A 15,565-nucleotide genomic window follows, 5' to 3' on the forward strand; every position below is an offset into this window, starting at 1 on the left:
AAGTTACAATCCTCACCATTCCTACAAGCACCCAATCTAAATTTTGCACACATTTGAGTTTTGAAGAAAATATTTATGGTTCCCTTGTTGATCGGAGAATTTAGGGGCATCCTCAGATTAGTATGATTGGTAGGAGTACATCGCACAATATTAGACTGGTTATCCTCAGAATGCCTAGGTCTTTTGAATGGAGGCGATTGTTGTTGTTGTTCGAAATCGGAATGTGGCTCGAATTGTCAATCATTCATGGGAAATTCAGGCAAATCCCAATGGCATCACTGTCGGCATACTGACTGTCATAACCATTTTTAGGTGGAACAATTGTTTGTTGTTTTAAAAACGGTTATGATTTTAATTTGGAAAATTTAGTGATTTGAAATTAAATTGGATAGAGTCGCCATCGACCATTGGGTTAGGTAGGTCGAATGTCTAATTTTTTTTTTAAAAAAACTATTTTAATAAAAATCGTTTTTTAAAACAATAGTTGATCTGCATTTACCAAAAATTCGATTAAAATAGGTTCGAGAGTCGGTTACGGATGGAGAAGGATTAGTACCCCCACAGCGCCCAAACTTGGTACTGTGTCGCTTACACGTTATTGAAAATGGTGGGAATATTGAGTCAAATATAAAGTTAAAATATGATCAATTTATTGAATGTTAATTAATTTGCTTCAAAATAATTAATTAATTAAATAAAATTCTTTAATTTGAAAAGAAATATCGACATTAGCAATCTCTTATTGGGAAAGCTATTTCATCTATTTCTTATTCAAATTTAAAAATTTCATCCTCATTGATTTTTAATTCAAATCAAATATAAATTGACTATCATTCTTTGAGTAAAATAATATGAACAATTATTTAAAGAAAAATATATTGAATAATAAAATATTTATAATATTTTAAACCTTGAAATAAAATAAAATAATAAGAAAAATAAATTAAATAATAAAAAGACTGAAAAATTAAATGTATAATCATTCTAATAATTTATATGTTTCATAATATGAAAATAAAACAATTTAACTCTAAAATATAATTAGGATTAAAATATAAATTATCCAAAATTAGAGAATAAACTTAAAAATATACCAATTATGTAAAAAATACATATAATATAATATGATCGAATTAAAACAAATAATATTTTAATGATGACTCAACATGCAAATAAACCTAAAATGAATTATGACAATAGCATAACTAAAATATGAAATTTATAAATTTTGTAGCCAAATTGAAATTATCCAAAATATTATAACACTAAAAATTTTAATACGAACATTGATTTATGGACCAAGTTAAAATTCACATAAAATATGAAGGTCAAATTAAAACATAAAAACTCGAATTTAGGACTAAATCGAATTATAAACAAATCATGAAAGACCCGAAGACTTAGATAACCCAAAAACTATAACTGATACCCAAATATTAAAAATGACAAAATCAGGACAATACAAAAACCTAAATTCTAAAACAAACCTTATTAATGACTAAAGTAAAAAACGTGGTGAAATTACAGTGACCTTAAAAGAATAAACCCTAACAAGCCCTAAAGCTTTAATATAAAACCTAAAATAAAAAGAAAATAAACCTAACCTAATTTGTAATTTAAACACTCAGCCGCAAACACCATCTCCACTTCTCTCTTTCTCGTCTTCTCACTCTTCTCTACTCTCTAATAACACGAATGGCTGCCATGGTCTGAACCAAAGTCTCCATGGTTGCCACTCACGACGCAACTTACTCCAAAAGGCCTCCATGGTCGAAGCTCAGTCGTTACTCAAAGATGGCCACTCCTATCCTTCCTCATCATCTCGCACGATCATCACTCACCGGAGTATTCTAGGGCGGTCTTCGGATGACTTAAGTAAACTTGAATCGATCCCCCTTTACTCTGTATACTCCTATTTTCTCTAAGTTGTTTCAGTTTACTTTTCTTATTTTTTATTTGGATTTTTATATGTTTCCTTTGAATGTTTTTGTTTTGTTTATCCTCGAAGCTTTCGAATGGTTGTTGCTTAAGGGAACCCAATCCTCACTAACACTCGGTCAACCATCACATAACAGCTACAATGCGAATTAAAAAAAAACTGAGCAAGGTGATTGAACTAACTCATAATCTCTATATTATTACTTGCTTAGAAATAAAAACATTTAAAGGATACTGGAAATTGAAAGAAAGGTGAAAAGTACCAAAAAAACCGTTCTTTGCTTTCTATTACTTACTCTGTAATACAACGGTGAATCAAACTCCTGTTACAATGATTTTTCGAAGAGTTGAGTCCACCGTCACAAAATGATCCCCCGTGTTTTTATTCTGTTCCCCCCTCGTTTGTATTTTCTGCTTTCTCCTCCCCCTCTCCATGATATGTTCGAACACCCTTGATTTATCATTGATCTCTTCACCAAATCCCCATGGCTGCATCTGAATTTTTCTTTGTGTTTGGTATGAAAATGAAAGGTTTAGGTGGGATTTAGGTGATATGTTTTTGACTTTGTTGATATCTTTTATTTGTTTTGCTGTTTGGTGGCCAACATGGTGATGATGACGTTTCGGTGGCTCGGCGTTCGGCTGGAGCATTCGGCGATGGCGATGGCTCGGTGACTCGGCTCACAACTGGTCGGGTTATTGGATCAGGTTCACGAATCTGGGTTGTACCCGGGTTTGATGATAGATTCTGTTGTTGGGTCGGATATGCTTGTATTGGGCCTTGGTAGGCTGTTGGGCTTCTGGATTGTATTTGTTTTGGGCCTGTAAAACAGTGTAATAATACTAATTAATATTAATAATAAATAATAATACTAATAATAATAATAATAAATTAACCCGGACAAAAAACGGGTGTCTACAACTGCCCCTTTTTGCACATTCTTGTGTTAACAAGAATAGGGCAAAGACGAAAAAGACAACTGGTTTTTGTCCGGTTCTCTTTTTTTGTTTTGGAAACTTGATAGTGTTTGATTTGGAAAATGACACTGCTCATACGTGATGAAGAGTTCGGGTCGTCTAAGGGTTGACACGATTCCTACATAATGAAAAAACCTAGTCGAGGGATGACAATGCTCATACGCGATGAAGAGTTCTTGGCCATCTTTAGGAAGGGGGATAACTCGGTTCCTACATGATAAGGATTGTTGGTTATCAAAGGTTGACACGGCTCCTACATGATGAGGAGATTAGGTCGGGTGATGTCATGACTCATACGTGATGAAGAGTTCTGGCCATCTAAAGGTGATAACACGGCTCATACGTGATGAAGAGTTATGGTTATCAATGATTGACACAGTTCCTACGTGATGAGGAAATCAGGTCAGATGATGACACGGTTCCTACGTGATGACGACGGCAGGCCATCTAAAGGTGATAACACGGTTCCTACGTGATGAGGACGGTTGGTTATCTGGGTTTGACATGGCTCCTACATGATGAGAAGATCAGGTCGAGTGATGACACGATTCCTACGTGATGAGGACGTCAGGTCATCTATAGGTGATAATTCGGTTCCTACGTGATGAGGAATGCTGGTTATCTGGAATGACAAATTGTTGTGACATTAAGTCAATTCATTGGGCACAATATTCTTCTTCGTGAAGTTGAAATCGTGGGTGGCTCCTTCATCGTGAAGTTGAGCTTTGAGTTGGATATCCTTCGTTGTGAAGTCAAAATCCAATCTTGTGTTGTATCGAGCATGATATCCTTTGTTGTGAAGTTGAAATATAGTTTGACATAGTCAACTTTGGTCTTCTTCTTGGCTTAAAGACATTGGTTTAAAGTTCAACTGGAAAGTAGTTCCTCGAGCTGAATAGACTTAAGCTATATTGCACTAAGATGAGAGATTGCCTCATATCTTCTTCTTGACTTGAAGACCTCGGCTTCAACCAGAATGTAGTTCCTCATTGCTACCCTGCAGTTGATATGTCATCGAGTTGAATGGAATCAAACTCGAAGGTGTTTATTGACAGATAACCCTCATCGCCTTGAGTTATGCTGTAAATTTGACATGTCCTGGAGTTGAATGTAATCGAACTCGAAGGTTTGTGTTGACAGATAACCCTTCTCTCCATGAGTTATGCTGCCAATAGTTCCTTTAAGTGAAAAAATGACTCCCTTTCACGGGTCCAAGCCGGTCATAATTCTTCAGGTGGTTCCCCTTAACAGGTCGGAACCAAGTGAGATGATCTTTGTATGACTCACATTCACAGGAAAGTCATGTGATATGTTCTTCAAGTGACATTGAAATTCGTTTGAAGTTGATTCTAAGATCTTTCAATCTTTCAATTGGTCAAATTGGTTGAATTGTAACTCTTTGCTGTTGAGTTAAGCAACCACCATCAATATCTTTTGAAGTTACTTTTGAAACGAGTATCTTTCGTCTTAAAGTTGAAACTTGACTCTTAGCATGAATCTGCAAAATTATACACATATGCGATGCTATGAATACAATGGATATGTATCTAAATGTAATATATGATTTTCTTATATTCAAATGTTGTTCTTATGAATGCAAAAATGTTGATGCAATCTTCATTTGACTTTAAAGTGAAGAACTCGATCTTCCTTCACTTAGTCAAAATGTCATTTCAAGCTGGCATTTCTGATGAACAATCTGACCCACTTGCATCTTTGTGTTTTCTTTGTTTCATTAAAGCCTCAAAAGAAATATTTCATTTGTAGAACTCTTGTCGTAGTCAGAATTATGATCTTGATGCCTCATTTTGTCCTGGATAACACCAGCTTTCTTTGTTTGGACTTGTGTAGAAATCCAATAAAGCTTTCATCTTTGAAAAGAGAATCTATCATCTTTGAAAAATGTAGATGTAGATACGCTAAGCTCAGCATAGATTAATTAGGAGAACAATCGTCTGTTCTGATTTGACTTTTGAAACACATTTCAAAGAGTTATCCTAATTCTTTTTATGTCTCCACATCTAATTGGATCTCGAGCAAAGCCATTAAGACCATATCATGTCGAGATGCTTAACAACAACTTGTTGTTTAACCTTACTTGGCTTCACTAGTTTCTTGTTGTTGAAATTTCATCTCCCCTTATGTGGAAAGAAATCTTCATCACATCTCACTTCTAACATTAGGGTTGAAGAAGTCAATCTTCATCTCGGATCAACAAATGAAAATACCATATGATCGCAACATTGATTCGGCACCATAATCACTGGTTCGTAAAACATTTGACAACACATTCATCATTTTCTGTGGCTTTTGCCCATATTTCTCAATTAGTGATGCTCTTTGCATAGTGTTCAGAGCTTTTGTAGGACGTCACTTAAGAACAAAGCTCAGTGAGACTGTAAGTGGGATGCTTTAACTTTTTGTCTCATTGGAAATATTTTCTCAAATCAAAGATCTTTCCATAAGATGATATATGCCTTCAACATTCCCCAACATTTGTTGATACGAACGTTTAAAATGTGTTCAACATTTCTTAGCTAATTGAAATAGGATTTCAGCATGCCCCTATATTTGCTTCTTGTTGATGTGAGCTTTCAAAATGCCCCACATGGATCATTTCTAGTTGAAATGGGTTTTCAAAATGCCCCAACATTCTATTTCTGATTGAAATAGACTTTCAAAATATTCCAACCTTTTCATGCTGATGTGAGCCTTCAAGATGCCCCACATGGATTACTTCTGTCTTTTCATGCTGATGTGAGCTTTTAAGATGCCCTACATGGATTACTTCTATCTTTTTATGCTGATGTGAGCCTTCAAGATGCTCCACATGGATTACTTCTATATTTTCATGCTGATGTGAGCCTTCAAGATGCCCCATATGGATTACTTCTATCTTTTCATGCTGATGTGAGCCTTCAAGATACCCTACATGGATAATATGAACCTTCAAAAATACCTCTAACCTTCAAGTCAAAATGTTCTCTCTCAATGTCCATTGAATTTGAATCTCATGATTCCCATGAGGTATAACTTTGATAATACCTTATTTATGGATCATCGTGGCTCTATTTGTGCCCAAATCTGTTTATCTTGAATGCTCTCATTCTGGTGTTACTAAACAACAGTGTTGTCGAGTAACCTGAGGGAATGTCTTCATGTTATCACAAACTTAAGAAGTGATCAATCCTTCTGACAGAATGTCTGAGATATGTGCCTCTTCTGAATAAGGTAGTCAGTCATCTTATGCTTGATTGGTTGCATTCTTGCCTTTTTGCTATGCACTGAGATATGTGCCCCTTTTGAATAAGGTAATCCTTCTTTTTATGAGGTTACTGATAATGTTAAAAGTGAGTGTTACAATTTCAATTCTCCAGTCTTTCAGGTCTTTCGGACCATTTGCTGTGAAATGCTTTATTATTGTGTCATTGCTTATTATTTTTCTCCAATAGAGGTAGAATAGGTATCAGCTTGCTTCAAGGACCTTCCTCATTTGAGATTGTCCTGTTTGAAAATGTTTTTCCTCATTTCTTTATTGAAGAATGAAAGAATTTTGTAAAATATTGTCTATTATAGGTTCACAAATGAATCAAATCATAAAACATGAGTTTAATGAATATCAAATAAATCAACTACTCTTTTAAATCATTCAAAAATCATTGTCCTATGACAAGTGTCAAAATTATTGACTGGTTTAAGGTATAGGTTGATTTTGGTAAATTAAGGTCTCTCAGGTTGGTCCAACATATATGTCTCTTTGAACTTCCACTAACTTGAAGAAATGGTTGCTATATACATCTCATAGAGATACTTCTTGGTTCCAGACTCTCAGGAACATCTTTGGAATGTGTGGTGCTTCATCAAGAGCTTAAGATCATCTCTTATGTCGTTGTTGCACCATTCAATATTCGAGTCGCCTTTTCAAGTACGTAACATAGGCCAGGGCTCATGATTACGAAACAAAGGGATAAAAAGGCCCAAACAAGTGTTTAAGGATAATTGAACCAATGATCAATTCATTATGATGCATTCAATCTTGCATTGCTTGACTTGAATCTGCTTTGCTACTTTTCTCTCATCATTTTTTTCTAGATCCCTCTAGACTGCCAATTTTTGGGTTCATTTCCATTTTCTTATATCTCCAGTATTTCTTGCGCTTCTTGTTAAATATAAATCTTTGAACTAATTGCACTTGATCAACCTTGTAGCTTGAGGCTCAATGATTTACCCATCTTGATTCAATTTCTTTTTTATTCTTTTTTTCTTTTTTTTTTCTTTTTTTTTTTTTTTTTTTTCTCTTTCTTTTCTTTTCTTTTTTCTTTTTTTTCCTGATAGATGAGTATAAGATTTCAATTACTTTGAGTACCTCCTTTTCCTCTTGCATTTGTTATTATTGACTGGATTTGATCTTCAAGTACCTCATATTTGACCTATCTTGTGGTTCAAAACTCTCTTTACTTCATGAAGATTTGTCTTCATAATAAAACTGGATTGACGATATTTATTGAGCATATATCCTTCACCTTGCCTTCCAATATGGAGGGTGATCATTGGTTAGGATTGAATCAGAAGAAAAATCATTCAGGCTCAAATGGGGACAATAAATGATATATTTTTCTTTTGCGAAGGAATAAATGAAAGAAGTCTGTTCATCATTTCATACACATAAACCTTTGTAAAAAGAGGTATCCACATAGATAAATATCTAATTAAGCACCTTCATCAAAGCATTTCAGTGTACTTCCAAATTTATCAACAAATTCAAACAAGATGCTAAAAATAAGAAGTACTACAGTGGTAGATTTTCCCTTTTCTTTCGATGTTTCGGGAGAGTAACACCTCCCACTTCTTATGAAAAAACTCCTACTTCACTCACTGTTTCGGTTGTCAAATCAATTCCATGTGCTTTCTCTTTTTCTTCTATTTTCCAAAGAAACATGTCATCGTACCATTGAAATATTGACAGTGTAATTCCAATGTACCTTGCAGGTTTCCTTAAATGAAAATGGTAAAAGGGTTGTGATAACCACTTTTGGTTTTTTTTTCACAGTATTCATTGTAGATGGTTTTACAGTGATAATCACAGGCTCACTTGTTCTATGCATGGGCTTGGAATCTTCTGATGTGCAGATATCCTCTTCTTTTTTTCTTCATCTTTCTCGAAGAATTCTATCTCTTTATTGTCCCTCAACTTTTATATCAATCCCTTAAATTCAGGACACAGCTGAATTTCATGTTCTTTTTTCTGGTGATATTCACAATAATCTCCATAATCATTAGGTTTTGGCTTAAACTCTTGATGAATAATACCAACTTGGGAGAGTTGCTGGAATACCCAACTGATAGGAGACTTAATTTCAGAAACATTGACCTTTTCTTTCCTCATATCCTCCTCATATTTCTTCTTACTTCGAGTCTGCTCCAATTACTTGAAATTCTCTTCGACAAATTGAACTATGATGCCCCATCTCGTCTCTTCATGCAGGAAGATTCACGGATAATTGAAAGTTTGGTACTTTTGAGGCCTTTTGGTTTTACCAGTATGATGGTTTAATTTTATCACTTGCCAAAGATCTATAATTCTTGAAAAATTAAAAGAATATTTAATTTACTTGATACTCAAAAAATTTCAAGTTTAAAATTTGTTTTCTTGCTCATAACCATAAAAACAACACAAATTTATTTATAAAAAAACAAAGAAATGAACAAAAAACAAGTTCAAATAGGATGCTGAAAATAGAAAGGTATTATAGTGGTATATAACAATTTCCACTTATTTATCTATCATGCCCCATCACTCCTATAATGTTGGGTGTATAATCGGCCTAGGTCCTTATCCTCATTTGCCCCCATTTCTTGATCATATTTTGTGTCAACTTTTTTAGATAAAACCTTCAAATGCACAAATCTTTGCTTCCTCATAGTAATCTCCATCATCATTTTTTCTTCTCTGACTAGAAATTGGGCTCAATTTCAGATCCATAACAACTTTCCTTGGTGATGACAGTTTTTTCTTGGTTCTGAATGCTCATTGCAGCTACGATTGGGGTAGTATTCACCAGCCTCCTTAAATTGCCCCACGTCTTACTTGTTTTCAGAAAATCTGATATAGGTGTCTGAGGCGTCTTCTGGGTTACATCTGCCCCATTCCTTCTTAGACCTATGGGCCAATCTCGAATTACCTTTCCTTTCATTTCTTCATTTAGCATCAGAGAAGTATCGAGAGTTAAATCTGCCATACATACTTCACCTTCCTTAGTTTTGCCCTTTTCCCTTTTAATGTCCTCTGCTGTTTGAACTTTACTTGTTTTGACACTATCAACTTTATTTTGGGGATTGAATCTCGATTGTTTGATCAACATGTTAAAATCCACTTCTATGATTTTATGAACCAAAAGGTCTTGAGCTCTTCGTTTAAAGTTACCATAATTCTCGATGGAGTGTCCTTGGGCTCCGACATGATATTCACAAGAAACTTTTTCATTATACCAAATTGGATAAGATGGTAACAGCGACTTAGCCAAACGTGGAGTAATCAGTTGGGTCTCGCGCAACTTAGAATATATTTTGTTGCATGAAGATGAAGGAAAACTGAGTGGAGACTTCAATTTTTCTTTGCCACTATTATGATCACTCTGAAGTCTTAGTGAAAGATCATTGAGATATTCATTTTGAAGGTACAACTTTTGATAAACGTCTTGTAGGAAACATTGATTTGTTGATTTCCCCTCGTTGATAAGTTTTAAGTCTCTGGAAGTTTAGGTTTTCCACCTTCAAAGCATAACAATCCTTCCGCGATGAGGTTTTAAACCTTTAATCTCATAGCCACACAACTTTCTGTAGAGTGACTAAAATCTCCAAGATGATAACTGCATGAATTTTTAACACCTTGCCAATCTGGATGCCAGTAAGTATTAGACTTTGAAGGAATAGGTGTTAGAATGCCACTTTCAAAGAGAAATGGTAACAATTCTGAATATGACATTGGAATCTGAAGGAGATGTATCTTCTTTTTTTCTTCTTGTTCTTTTTAGCCTTCTTGAATGGCATTTGAACTTCTTCTACGCCTCTCTTCTTTGAGTCAGACTCAACTTTCCCAAGGGAAACTTTATCTCTTGTTAGCTCTTAATTCATTGTGGGCCCAATGGAACCTTCTACAATCATAGTTTCAACACTAGCATTCACAGTCTCATCCAAAACGGGATCCTCTAGTGGCTCTTCTCCATGGATCATAATATTCACCATGTCAATCAATTTAGTTATCTGCTCCATTGACTCGTCTTGAAACTTCTTTGCTTGATCATTCATTTCTTGTTGAATCTTGATAAGTTGCTCTTGAAGTTTCTTAATTCTACCAACTCTTGCTAAAATCTCATTCATGGTTCTTATCCTTCTCTAGGAAGACCAAGTTAACTCCAATTTGAATTCAAAAAAATTCTGTCATGAAATCCTCTACGAATTATTCTCATATTTTCATAATTTAATGCATATAAAATAGTTTGAAATAAAATGCAAATGCATGATGTAAGATTAAAACTATAATTATGCAAAGATGTGAATTCAAATGCAAATACAAAGATGCAAATGCAGATGCAAAAATGTTGATTCCAACGATGGATATTGTAGAATAATTTTCACCAGAAATAAAAACTTTCACATTCTAACACAATGCACTTTACATGCATGCATTCGCTTAGATGTTGAGCCTAAAATAGATCGATTCTCCTTGAAAATGATGCCCCTCAAGCGCTTTGTAGCCTAACTCCATTAATGCCTTGGCGGTGTTGAAGTTAGTACGTCGCTCCTTGATGACTAGTGATGACATGATTGTAGATAAGACTTCACTGTTGGATTACTTCTTGGATCAAAGGATCAGCTTTCCAATCTCAAATGTTGCACGATCTTCGAACAAGTCTCATTCTGGTATTCTTGACTTCTCTTAGCCCTCGGCACATGTTTGTGTACGCGACTGCTTGATTGAAATTTTTATCTCTTCTTGTGCAAAATTTCCACTTGACTATCCCCTTGCAAATCAACATTTTTGCATTATGTTATGTTGATGCAATACAATACAAAGAAAGATAAAAAAATGACACAAACAAAAGAAATAAGTTAGTGTACCCAAACAAAAGAAAAGAAATTAGTTAGTACATGTAAGATAATCAATACAAACAAAAATGTTATTCAAAGATGAATATAACACCTACCCTGTCATGATATCTACCCGAACATGCTTTAATTAAATAACACTCCTACCCGGACATGCTATCTACCCAAAATGATTTTTCAAAAAATTAATCCTAACCTCATGGTATCTAGTTCACATGCTGTTATTAAACATTATTTAAAAAGAAAAGGTTCAGAAATACTCCTCCTTTGTGTACACTTAGTTTGAGTACCTACTGACGGACAAAGGTTCGATATGACTAGACCTATGGTGACCGTTCTACAGTTCACTATATGCATGGTTTCAGCTCTATTGAGAAAAAGGTACTCGAATTGTCCTTGATGTCGGTGCCCCCTTGTGCTGCCAAACCCTCGATCCTCACCCATTATAGGTTTCAAGCGGAACGAGTTCAATTCGAGGGGATTCACTACCTTATACCCATACGAGGAATAAATCCCTTCGAAGGTATAAAGTATGTATCCCGTGGGTTATTTGCTAAAACTCATACGAAGAATAAATTCGTACGAGAGTAAAACATTCACCCCGACTAATTTGGATCAAAGCTCGGGTCTAGAGCTCATGTCATGCAAATGCACGTGATGTGCGTGAGGAGAAACATTCAACCCTTTGACTCCAAAGGAAAACGAAACAACTCGACAAAAACTTGGACATATCTGAAAGCAAAGATAAAACTGTTAGTATGATAATAATAAAATGAGGCAATTAAAAACTTCAATAAAAGGATCATAAGTTAACTAAAGACTCGAACACACAATTTCTACCAAACGACAATGTGTAAACAACTAACAGCCTGACTCTCTAAAAAAGATCCCCAGCAGAGTAGCCAAGCTGTCATAACCGTTTTTTTGAGGTGGAACAAATGTTTATTGTTTTAAAAACGGTTATGATTTTAATTTGGAAAATTTAGTGATTTGAAATTAAATTGGATAGAGTCACCATCGACCATTGGGCTAGGTAGGTCGAATAGCTAAAAATTTCTTTTAAAAACAATTTTAAGAAAAATCATTTTTTTAAAATAATAGTTGATATGCGTTTACCAAAAATTCGATTAAAATAGGTTCGGGAGTCGGTTACGCATGGGGAAGGATTAACACCCCCACAACGCCCAAACTTGGTACTGTGTCGCTTACACGTTGTTGTAAATGGTGGGAATATTGAATCGAATATAAAATTAAAATAGGATCCATTTATTGAATGTTAATTAATTTGCTTCAAAATAATTAATTAATTAAATAAAATTCTTTAATTTGAAAAGAAATATCGACATTAGCAATCCCTTGTCGGGAAAGCTATTTCATCTATTTCTTATTCAAATTTGAAAATTTCATCCTCATTGATTTTTAATTTCAAATCAAATATAAATTGACTGTCATTCTTTGAGTAAAATAATATAAACAATTATTTAAAGAAAAATATATTGAATAATAAAATATTTATAATATTTAAACCTTGAAATAAAATACAATAATAAGCAAAATAAATTAAATAATAAAAAGACTGAAAAATTAAGTGTATAATCATTATAATAATTTATATGTTTCATAATATGAAAATAATACAATTTAACTCTAAAATATAATTAGGATTAAAATATAAATTATCCAAAATTATAGAATAAACTTAAAAATATACCAATTATGTTGAAAAAAATACATATAATATAATATGACCGAATTAAAAAAAATAATATTTTAATGATGACTCAACATGCAAATAAACCTAAAATGAATTATGACAATAGCATAACTAAAATATGATATTTATAAATTTTGTAGCCAAACTGAACATTATATAAAATATTATAACACTAAAAATTAGTGACTAACATACAATAATTACAAACATTATAACCAAAGTCAAATAATAACATAATATTTAATAATATGACTTAAATACAAATATTAAAAATTAAATACATTACCACTCAGGACTGGAATTAAATTCGGGTAAAATATGGAGACAAAATTGGAACCATACGAACATTGATTTATGGACCAAGTTAAAATGCACATAAAATATGAAGGTCAAATTAAAACATAAAAATTCGAATTTAGGACTAAATCGAATTATAAACAAATCATGAAAGACCCGAATACTGAGATAACCCAAAAACTATAACTGATACCCAAATATTAAAAATGACAAAATCAGGACAATACAAAAACCTAAATTCTAAAACAAACCTTATTAATGACTAAAGTAAAAAACGTGGTGAAGTTACAATGACCTTAAAAGAATAAACCCTAAAAAGCCCTAAAGCTTTAATATAAAACCTAAAATAAAAAGAAAATAAACCTAACCTAATTTGTAATTTAAACACCCAGCCGCAAACACCATCTCCACTTCTCTTTTTCTCGTCTTCTCACTCTTCTCTACTCTCTAATCACACGAATGGCTGCCATGGTCTGAACCAAAGTCTCCATGGTTGCCACTCACGACGCAACTTACTCCAAAAGGCCTCCATGGTCGAAGCTCAGTCGTTACTCAAAGATGGCCACTCCTATCCTTCCTCATCATCTCGCACGATCATCACTCACCGGAGTATTCTAGGGCGGTCTTCGGATGACTTAAGTAAACTTGAATCGATCCCCCCTTTACTCTGTATACTCCTATTTTCTCTAAGTTGTTTCAGTTTACTTTTCTTATTTTTTATTTGGATTTCTATATGTTTCCTTTGACTGTTTTTGTTTTGTTTATCCTCTAAGCTTTCGAACGGTGGTTGCTTAAAGGAACCCGATGCTCACTAACACTCGGTCAACCATCACATAACAGCTACAATGCGAATTAAAAAAACCGAGCAAGGTGATGTAACTAACACATAATCTCTATATTATTACTTGCTTAGAAATAAAAACATTTAAAGGATACTGGAAATTGAAAGAAAGGTGAAAAGTACAAAAAAAAAAAAAACTGTTCTTTGCTTTCTATTACTTACTCTGTAATACAATGGTGAATCAAACTCCTGTTACAATGATTTTTCGAAGAGTTGAGTCCACCGTCACAAAATGATCCCCTGTGTTTTTATTCTGTTCCCCCCTCGTTCGTATTTTCTGCTTTGTCCTCCCCCTCTCTCTCCATAATCTGTTCGAATACCCTTGATTTATCATTGATCTCTTCACCAAATCCCTATGGCTGCATCTGAATTTGTCTTTGTGTTTGGTATGAAAATGAAAGGTTTAGGTGGGATTTAGGTGATCTGCTTTTGTTGATATCTTTTATTTGTTTTGCTGTTTGGTGGCCAACATGGTGATGATGACGGTTCGGCGGCTCGGCATTTGGCTGGAGCATTCGGCGATGGCGGTGGCGATGGCTCGGTGAGTCGGCTCACAACTGGTCGGGTTATTGGATCGGATTCATGGATCTGGATAGTACCCGGGTTTGATGATAGATTCTGCTGTTGGGTCGGATCTGCTTGTACTGGGCCTTGGTAGGCTGTTGGCCTTCTGGATTGTATTTTTGTTGGTAGACCTGTAAAACAGTGTAATAATACTAATTAATATAATAATAATAATAATAATAATAATAATAATAATAATAATAATAATAATAATAATAATAATATTTAAACCGGCAGATGTCTACACTGACAATTACCAAAGGTTTAAAAATCGAATCCAACTCTATCCCAAACACTATTTTTAACTCTCAATTAAAACCTACCAAAAATCAACTGCCAAACCGAATTCGGACCAAAACAACTGATTATTAAACCTAACAAAGAAGCAAGACAAACAAAATCCCAAACGGATACCAATCAAATTATACACGTAATAGATAAATGTACCAAGATCCAAATTTTTTCTAACAAAATTAATAAACCAGATTGGATTTCAATGAATATAACAATCCGATTGAAAAAAAAAGAATAAAAGAAGAGTATCTGGAAGGAAAATGAATGGTAAACAGCAAAAGCTTACCGGTATCAAACGAATCCAAATTGAAAAATTTGAGAATGTAGATAATGAACGATCACTGCTCGGCTAAGACTAACAAAGTACCACGGATGATAATTTGAATGAAAAACGAGTAATTAGAGAAATCTTGAAGTTCGAAATATGGGAATTGAATAGAAGAAAGGGGGAAAATGTAAGTAAATGTTGGGAAGTTGGGTATGGATAGAGGCAGTGCACTATGAGAAATGGAAATGAAGGAATGCAGTATACAAATATATAGAGAGAGAAGGCAGATCGCAAAGGTCAAAGAAAAACCCTAGCCGCCTTAGACAAAAAGATCCTTGTTCAGAAAACAGAAACCCTAAATCTTGAAAGGAAAATGGAGTTCCTCGACCCCCAAAACAAGGCTCAGCCTCCTAAACCCTACCGTTACGGCCTTCTATACCAGCCACTACTTTTTTTAAATAGGTTAAAATTTTAAGTTGTGTATTGAATTTAGGGTAAACTACATGTTTAGTATCTCAATTATTACTTTTATCGGTCATTCAATTATTTCTTCTCAGAAATA

General features: G+C 34.0%; 2 long non-coding RNA genes across 2 annotated transcripts; one reads left to right on the plus strand and one right to left on the minus strand.

Moving 5' to 3' along the window:
- Positions 1 to 53: 53 nt before the first annotated feature.
- LOC120177611 lies at positions 54 to 15,350 on the minus strand. The gene is made up of 3 exons (XR_005521433.1): positions 15,022 to 15,350; positions 11,367 to 11,372; positions 54 to 289 (listed from the first exon to the last, which is right to left on the minus strand). It is a non-coding gene; the product is annotated as an uncharacterized LOC120177611 (long non-coding RNA).
- LOC120177613 lies at positions 1,628 to 2,201 on the plus strand. Its single transcript, XR_005521435.1, has 2 exons — positions 1,628 to 1,904; positions 2,009 to 2,201. It is a non-coding gene; the product is annotated as an uncharacterized LOC120177613 (long non-coding RNA).
- Positions 15,351 to 15,565: the final 215 nt, after the last annotated feature.

This window comes from Hibiscus syriacus, unplaced genomic scaffold (genome assembly GCF_006381635.1).
Source record: "Hibiscus syriacus cultivar Baekdansim isolate YM2019G1 unplaced genomic scaffold, ASM638163v2 tig00112293_pilon, whole genome shotgun sequence".
Taxonomy (NCBI): Eukaryota; Viridiplantae; Streptophyta; class Magnoliopsida; order Malvales; family Malvaceae; genus Hibiscus; species Hibiscus syriacus.